This window comes from Nicotiana tomentosiformis, chromosome 2, assembly GCF_000390325.3.
Source record: "Nicotiana tomentosiformis chromosome 2, ASM39032v3, whole genome shotgun sequence".
NCBI classification, from domain to species: domain Eukaryota; kingdom Viridiplantae; phylum Streptophyta; class Magnoliopsida; order Solanales; family Solanaceae; genus Nicotiana; species Nicotiana tomentosiformis.
The window spans coordinates 55722242-55730079 of record NC_090813.1 but is presented as its reverse complement, the minus strand read 5'-3'; the positions used below and the strand labels follow the sequence as shown (position 1 = coordinate 55730079).

At 36.8% G+C, this 7838-nt stretch overlaps 1 long non-coding RNA gene across 1 annotated transcript; it reads left to right on the top strand.

The window, feature by feature from the left end:
- Positions 1 to 203: 203 nt before the first annotated feature.
- LOC138904662 (uncharacterized) lies at positions 204 to 1594 on the top strand. Its single transcript, XR_011413459.1, has 2 exons — positions 204 to 304; positions 1350 to 1594. It is a non-coding gene; the product is annotated as an uncharacterized lncRNA (long non-coding RNA).
- The last annotated feature ends 6244 nt before the right edge of the window (positions 1595 to 7838 follow it).

The following is a 7838-nucleotide window of genomic DNA, read 5'->3' as shown; positions in this document are numbered from 1 at the left end:
AATTATTACTATTACATTCAATTTAAATAATAGTAATAAAAAGATATCCTTGAAAATATTTAATTTGTTCTATTATATTTAATGTAAATCAAATATTTATAAATAATTTTATTTTTTAGGTAAGCCATACTTGTATTACATTTATTTACATTTATAATGTTTGTACATAAAAAGTTAGAAAATTAAAGAATAGGGTTATAAAACAAGAATGAGATCCCAAAACCTAGCCCCTCATCTTTTTTTACCTCTCCAGCCGTCACACCCTCACCCGTTTCCCCAACACCTTCGTCAACCACTAGTGCAGGTATGTTTCTATCTTCTTTAATTCTCAACTTTTTGTCACTAATATATATCGACATATATAACAGTATTTCTTTGGTTACATTATTTCTTACTCTTTATTATTATCAATTTTCAATGTGCACGTCAGACTTCATTTGTAACTTATGCTAGATTTGATAAAAGTATATTTATTCTTCTTCTTAGTTATTGGGAAACGAAAAAATTGGGAAGAGAAAAGTTTTAATCTTTTATGTTCATTATTATTAGATTGGTATATCAGTAATAATTTATTTGTTTATGGTTGAAGCTTCTGAAATATGATTAAGGAGATGCTTTTAATAATTTTTGATGAAATTAATTTTGATCCTTTTCTTATGTGGTTTCAGGCGATTATGGATTTGTTTTACTGATATTCCCATTTTATTGGTGTGAATGAACTCGCTTACTATTTCCTAGATATGTTGTTGTTTATGTTAATATATCTATAGGTTTCTTTCTTATAATTTTTCCATGAAATGATAATGTAGGACTACATGCTTGTTCCTTGATTAAGGCTTGTTAATAAAAAAAACTTCTAGGGTAAAAGATTGAGTTGTATTGTAAAATATTTGGAGTTTTACTATCCTTGTTAAAATTATTGAGAGTTTCATTATCTCATAAATTGGTCATATAAGCATGTTAAGGAGATATTAGTCATGAAGTTAGTAATAACTAAGTCATCAGAGAGAACAACAACAACAACAACAACCCAGGATAATCACACTAGTGGGGTATGTGGAGGGTAGTGTGTACGCAGACCTTACCCCTATCCTAGGGTAGAAAGGCTGTTTTCGATAGACCCCCGACTCCCTCCCTCCAATAACTCTCAACCTTGCTCTTGGGGTTACTCTGAACTTACAACCTCTTCGTTGGAAGTGGAAGGTGTTTACCACTAGAGCAACCTCTTAGTTTTGTGAGAAGGTAATCTATAATAGAAAATATTTGACCATCCTGGACCTATTAAAAAGTTTATATATGATCAGTTATTTTTGTTTTCTAGTGTTAATTTGCTTTATCAAAATTGACAGGTAAATTTGAGGAATCAATAGAGCAGCAATGATAAGCTAAAACCGATATTGATCAAATTAAGGTGCAGTTGGAGTAGTGGCAAGAGAGAAAGGAGAAGACTGTGCGGCATCGGGCAAAATACTGCTAACATGATCAGATTCACAGAGAATTACGTATTGCAAATGTTTTGAAATTTTGAATATACAATTATGTGTAACTTGAAATCTATTTTGGAATCTGAAAGATTTGAATACTTAACTTAAAATTTCTTGTGACTAACAATGTTTGTGGAAAGTTTTTTAATTTGTAGCAATATAATTGTTGAATGTGTAGCTAAATAAACGTATATATATTTGCCACGTAACAAGAATATGGCTATACATTTTTTACTTTTCGTAGCAAATGTATGTATTTCATGGCAAAAGAGTAGATTCATAGCTATAAAAAAATTTACTCGCAGCTAAATATAAGTACTATTGCCACGAGTCTAAACTATAAAAATAGCTACAAAAATTAATTTTTTGTGGCAAAGAACTTAAACCTTTTGCCACAGCAGAACATCTTGTGTCTAGAGTATAAAATTTCGAAGCAATATGTATTAGTCTTTAGCCACAAACCATTTAAAGTGTGTAGCTAATTTTTAGTTACGCTACGAATGCTACGAAATTGTTTTTTGTAGCTAAGCTACGAAAATTTTCATATTTAGCTACGATATATTTTGTAGCTACAGATGCATAATGTTGTAGTATATTTTGTTGAAAAAGAAAGTACTCTTTTTACAATATCAAAAGAAAGTACTCATTTTGTTGAAATGTAAGATAATACTTTTTCTACATCATAAAAAGAAAATACTCAATTTATTGAAATGAAAGAAAATATTTTTTCTATATCATGAAAAAACAAATACTCGTTTTGTTAGAAAAGAATAAAATACTTTTTCTACGCAATGAAAAGAAATACGCATTTTGTTGAAATGAAAGAACATATTTTTTCTACGTCATGAAAAGAAAATACTCATTTTGTTGAATGAAAGAAAATATCTTTTCAATATCATGAAAATATAGTAAAATACTTTTTCTACATCATGAAAATAAAGTACTCATTTTATTGAAAAAAAATACTTTTTCTAAATCATGAAAAGAAAATAATTAATTTGTTGAAATAAAAGAAAATACTTTTTCTACGTCATGAAAAGAAAATAATTAGTTTGTTGAAATGAAAGAAAATATTCGTTTTGTTGAAATGAAATAAAATACTTTTTCTACATCATGAAAAGAAAATACTTATTTTGTTGAAATGAAAAAGAAAGTACTCTATCTATATAACATGAAAAAAAAAAGTTCTCTTAATAATATTTCTATTTAGGATGGAAGTGGTGGTGAGCAGTGGCGGACCCAGACTTTTGTGCAAGTGGGTTCAGATAGATATTAAAATTTATCTAACAGTAGAAGTAATATTACTAGGCAAACAAACGAGTTTTACCCTCCGCTCTTTATGTTGTTTCATAACAAACCTCAACAAGTATTTGTGTTTACTCTTTATTTTCTTTTGATGCAACGCTCCAAAAAAAAAAGGTAACAACAAATCTATATATGTACCTTTTAAAATATAACCATTTATTAAACTTCAATTTTTTAAAACTGTTTTACTTCACTCAAATCAATTCAATCTATACTAAAATACTAAGTAATCTACTTATTTATTAAATTTAACAAATTAACATAACAATCTAATCAGTGCTAACAATTAATAGAACTAAAAACTAACATAAAATTAAAGATTTTAATAGTATAAGAATTTCAAATAATTAAACAAGAAATTGTGAGGAAGCAACAACTAGGAATTGGTAAGGAAAACAGTACGAAATATTTGAAACATTCAAATTAAAAAGGTGTAAATTTAAGACATAAGAATATTTGAAGAAACAATAAAAGATAATCACTAGTGATAAATTATACAATACCTTCAATTGGGAACCTTTAAAATAGTAGTTCAGAATAATTGAACGCAATAAGAGCAGTAAATCTAACCACTTTTAAAAAAAGGAAAAAGCGCTTGTAAAATTCTAAGAGCACTGATGATAGGCTATAATTACGTATTTTAGTCGCTTATTACATTCTAATTTACTGCACTTTTGTGATGACCCAAAATGTCATCTTTAAATTTAATAATTAATTTTGTGTTCTAAGACCTCGAAAAGTATTATTTATCATTCCTCAACTTGCGTGTCCAATCCATAAAATTTTCTAGAAAGTTTTAATGAAAAAATGGATTAAAATGTGAATTAGAGCTTTAAAACTCAACTGAGTTGACTTTGGTCAATATTTTGAGCAAACAGACTCAGACCAGTGTTTTGACAGTTCCGGTAGGTCCGTATCGTGATTTGAGATTTGGGCGTATACCCGGAATCAAATTCCGAGGTCCCTAGCACGAGATATGGAATTTTGATGAAAAATTAAAAGTTTAAGTTCAAATAGTGACTGGATGTCGAATTATGTGCAAACGACCCCGAAATAGAATTTTGATGATTCCAACAGCTCCGTATGATGATTATGGACTTAGGAGCGTGTTCGGAATTTTATTTGAAAGTCCGTACTTAAATTAGGCTTGAAATGACTAAAAAATAAGAATTTAAGTTTGGAAGTTTGACCGGGGAGTTGACTTTTTGATATCGGAGTCGTAATCCAGTTTCGAAACTTTTCATAGCTCCGTTATGTCATTATGACTTGTGCGCAAAATTTGAGGTAAATCGGAGTTGATTTGATAGGTTTCGACATCGAATGTAGAAGTTAGAAATTTTAAGTTTCATTAAGCTTGAATGGGAGCATGATTCGTGATTTTAGCGTCGTTTTATATGATTTGAGGTTTCAAATAAGTTCGTATGATGTTTTAGGACTTGTTGGTATATTTGGTTGAGGTCCCGAGGGCCTCGGGTGAGTTTCAGATAGTTAACAGATCAAAAATTGGACTTAAAAAGCTGCTGTAATTTTTCCTCTTCTGTTGGACATTCTGGGCTGTGATCGAGCCCAGATATTGAGCCCAGGTATCTAGTTCAGGGTTGACGAGGCTCAGGCTCGAGCTTGTGTATCGAAGCCATGATCGAAGGTCCGGCTCGAGGGCTATGATCGAAGGTCCAGCTCAAGGGCCATGATCGAAAGCAAGGCTCGAGGGCCAGGATCGAGACCCAAGATCGAGGGTCACAATCGAAGGCTCAGGCTCGATGCCATGATTGAGGCTATGATCAAAGGACCGGGCTCGATGCCATAATCGAGGCCATGATCGAGGTCTAGGCTCGAGCCTGTGATCGAAGCCACGATCGAGGCCTAGGCTTGAGGGCCATGATCGAAGCCACGAGAAATTGTTAGATAAAAATATTAAAGGATGGAAAATCTCATATATTTATTTTTTTGTTTAAATTAATTAATGATTAAGAGAAATTATTCTTCCTCCTAAATTTATCTTATAACAAATATACTCTCATTCCGGAGGTACATAAGAAAATGTCCTCATTTCTTGTGGAGCGGCCCGAAGGCCTCGGCAAGATAGATGCATCTATGGATCGTGTCGCACGTCCCTCGGCAGTGTACACGAAACTCTGGATCGGGCCGTACGACCTTAGCAGAAATCGTGCTTGATAATAATAATAATTACACTATTTTTGGACAATTGAATTGTAGCTTGTAAAGCTTTTTGATAAATCGGAAGTTTTATTGAAATTGAAGGATTTAATTAAGAGATTGAAAATTATTGCATTTGAAGGATTTTTATTATTTCTGCTAATTGAATAAATTATTGTTAACTCTGTGAATCATGCTGATTTAAATAATTATAACTCATTCCATTTATTATTGTTGACCCTTAGTGAGTGTCAAAGTCGGCTATCTCGTCTCTACCACTTCGAGATTAGGCTTGATACTTACTGGGTACACGTTGTTTACGTACTCATACTACACTTGCTGTATTTTTTTTGTGCAGGATCTGAGACAGATACTTGTGGAGGACCTATCATCGCACATCCTCGTTATCCAGGGGCGTAGTGGTAAGCTGCCTTTCTGAGCCGTCCTGCAGCTACCAGTGCCTCTTCTTGTATTTTTAATTCTGTCTATTTTCATTTCAGACAGTATTTGGAGTTTTGTATAATCTACTAGAATGCTCATACACTTATGACACTAGGTCTTGGCACACACATTAGTAGAATTTGGTGTCTTATTATTTTTCTTGGATTTAAATCTTATCGATATATGTTTAATTTATTAGTTAGCTTGCCTAGCTGTAGTGTTGGGCGCCATCACGACCTATAGGTGAAATTGGGCCGTGATAACATGGTATCAAAGCACTAGGTTCACGTAGGTTTCACAAGTTATGAGAAGACCTAATAGAGTCTTGCGGATCGGTACGGAGACGTCTGTATTTATCTTCGAGAGGCTATAGGGTGTTAGGAAACTACCTTTCTTCATATTCCATCGTGCAATTAATGTAGTACTAAATATCCTTCTCTTATTCTCTCACAGATGGTGAGAACGCGCTCTAATGAGGTTCCAGACCAGGGAAGAGCTACTCTCCCAGTTGCTAGAGGCCGAAGGAGGGGTCCAGCCCGTGGTAGAGGGCGAGGACGTCCCAGAACTATTCCAGTTATGCCGCCAGTGGGTCCAGAAGAGAATCCCATTATTGAGGAGCAGGGTGAGGTGCCTGTGGCAAAGCCAGCTCCGGTGGATTTCACATCTGCGCCGGGATTTCAGGATTTCATGGGTCGTATGCTGCGGTTCATGGATAATATGGCTCAAGCCGGTTTATTTCCGGCAGACCCAGCCACATCTCAGGCAGGCGAGGGAGCACAGACCCCTACCGCGCAGGCTCATGGACAGGCAACTGTTGTATATCAGACCCAGGGTGCACTACCCGTGGGTGGAGCCCAGCCAGTGGCAGCAGCTACACCTGAGCCCAGGCCAGCTGTAGCCGCCGATTCTCAGAAACTATTGGACAGATGGACTAGACTACATCCTCCTGTCTTTGGGGGTGAGCGACATGAGGATCCCCAGGATTTCATTGATCGGTGTAAGGATAGAATGTACAACATGAGGATATTGGAGTCTCATAGGGTAGACTTTGCTACTTTTCAGCTAGAGGGCAGAGCCCGTAGATGGTGGCAGTCTTATATTCTTAGCAGACCAGCAGATTCTCCTCCCATGATTTAGGACAGGTTCACCCGTATCTTCCTGGACAGGTATATTCCACCCTCCCAGAGGGAAGAGTTGAGGTTTCAGTTTGAGCAGCTCCAGTAGGGTCAGATGTCAGTGACCGATTATGAGGCAAGATTTTCTGAGTTATCTCGCCATGCACTTATGATACTCCCTACTGAGGCGGAGAGAGTGCGGAGGTTTGTTATGGGTATACATACTCGCATTCAGGCCACTATGGCTCGAGAGGTTGAGATAGGTACTTCTTATGAGCTAGTCGTGGAGATAGCCCGGAGGATTGAGGGTGTACGTCAGCGTAGCCGAGAGTAGGTTACTAGAGATAAACGGTTTATGTATTCAGGAGAGTTCAAAGGTGCTCCGTCTGGGGGCAAAGGTCAGTTCGTGAGAGGGCAGTCCAGCAGGCCCCCATATCCAACACCACCGCCTCCTCGAGGTGCTCCAGTGCGACCCTATCTCAGTGCTATACCAGAGAGTTCTTATCGCCCACCAACTATTCAGGGTTCTTCTAGTGGGTATTCAGGTCACCAGGGCCAGACTTCTAGTCAGCAGCTTATCGCATTGAAAGGTTGTTACGAGTGTGGGGATCCCAGTCATATGCGGAGATTTTGCCCCAGACTGCGGGGTAGACCAGTGCAGTAGGGTCAGCAGCCTATGATTACCGCACCAGTTGCTCCACCAGTAGTCCGACCACTAAGAGGTGGAGGACATGTGGGTAGGGGTCGTCCTAGAGGTGGAGGTCAGCCAGGCGGAGGCCAGCCAGTTGGCGCTCCAACTCGGTTCTATGATTTTCCGGCCAGACCAGATGCAGAGGCCTCAGATGCCGTGATTACAGGTATCATTTCTGTTTGTGGCAAAGATGCCTCAGTATTATTTGATCCAGGATCTACATATTCATATGTGTCATCCCTATTTGCTCCATTCCTGGATGTTTCTCGTGAGTCATTGAGTACTTCTGTTTATGTGCCCACTCCTGTGGGAGATTCTGTTATTGTGAACCAGATCTACCGGTCCTGTATTATTATATTATGCGGTTATGAAACTAGAGCAGATCTCCTATTGCTTGAGATGACCAATTTTGAAATTATTCTGGGCATGTACTGGTTATTTCCATATCATGCTATTCTAGATTGTCATGCTAAGACTGTTACCTTGGCTGTTCCAGCATTGCCTAAGCTGGAGTGGAAGGGTTCGCCTGTTAGTTCATTTAATCGAGTTATTTCTTTTATAAAGGCTCAACACATGGTTGAGACGGGTTGTTTGGCTTATCTAGCCTATGTTCGGGATACTACTGTAGAGACTCCGACTATTGAT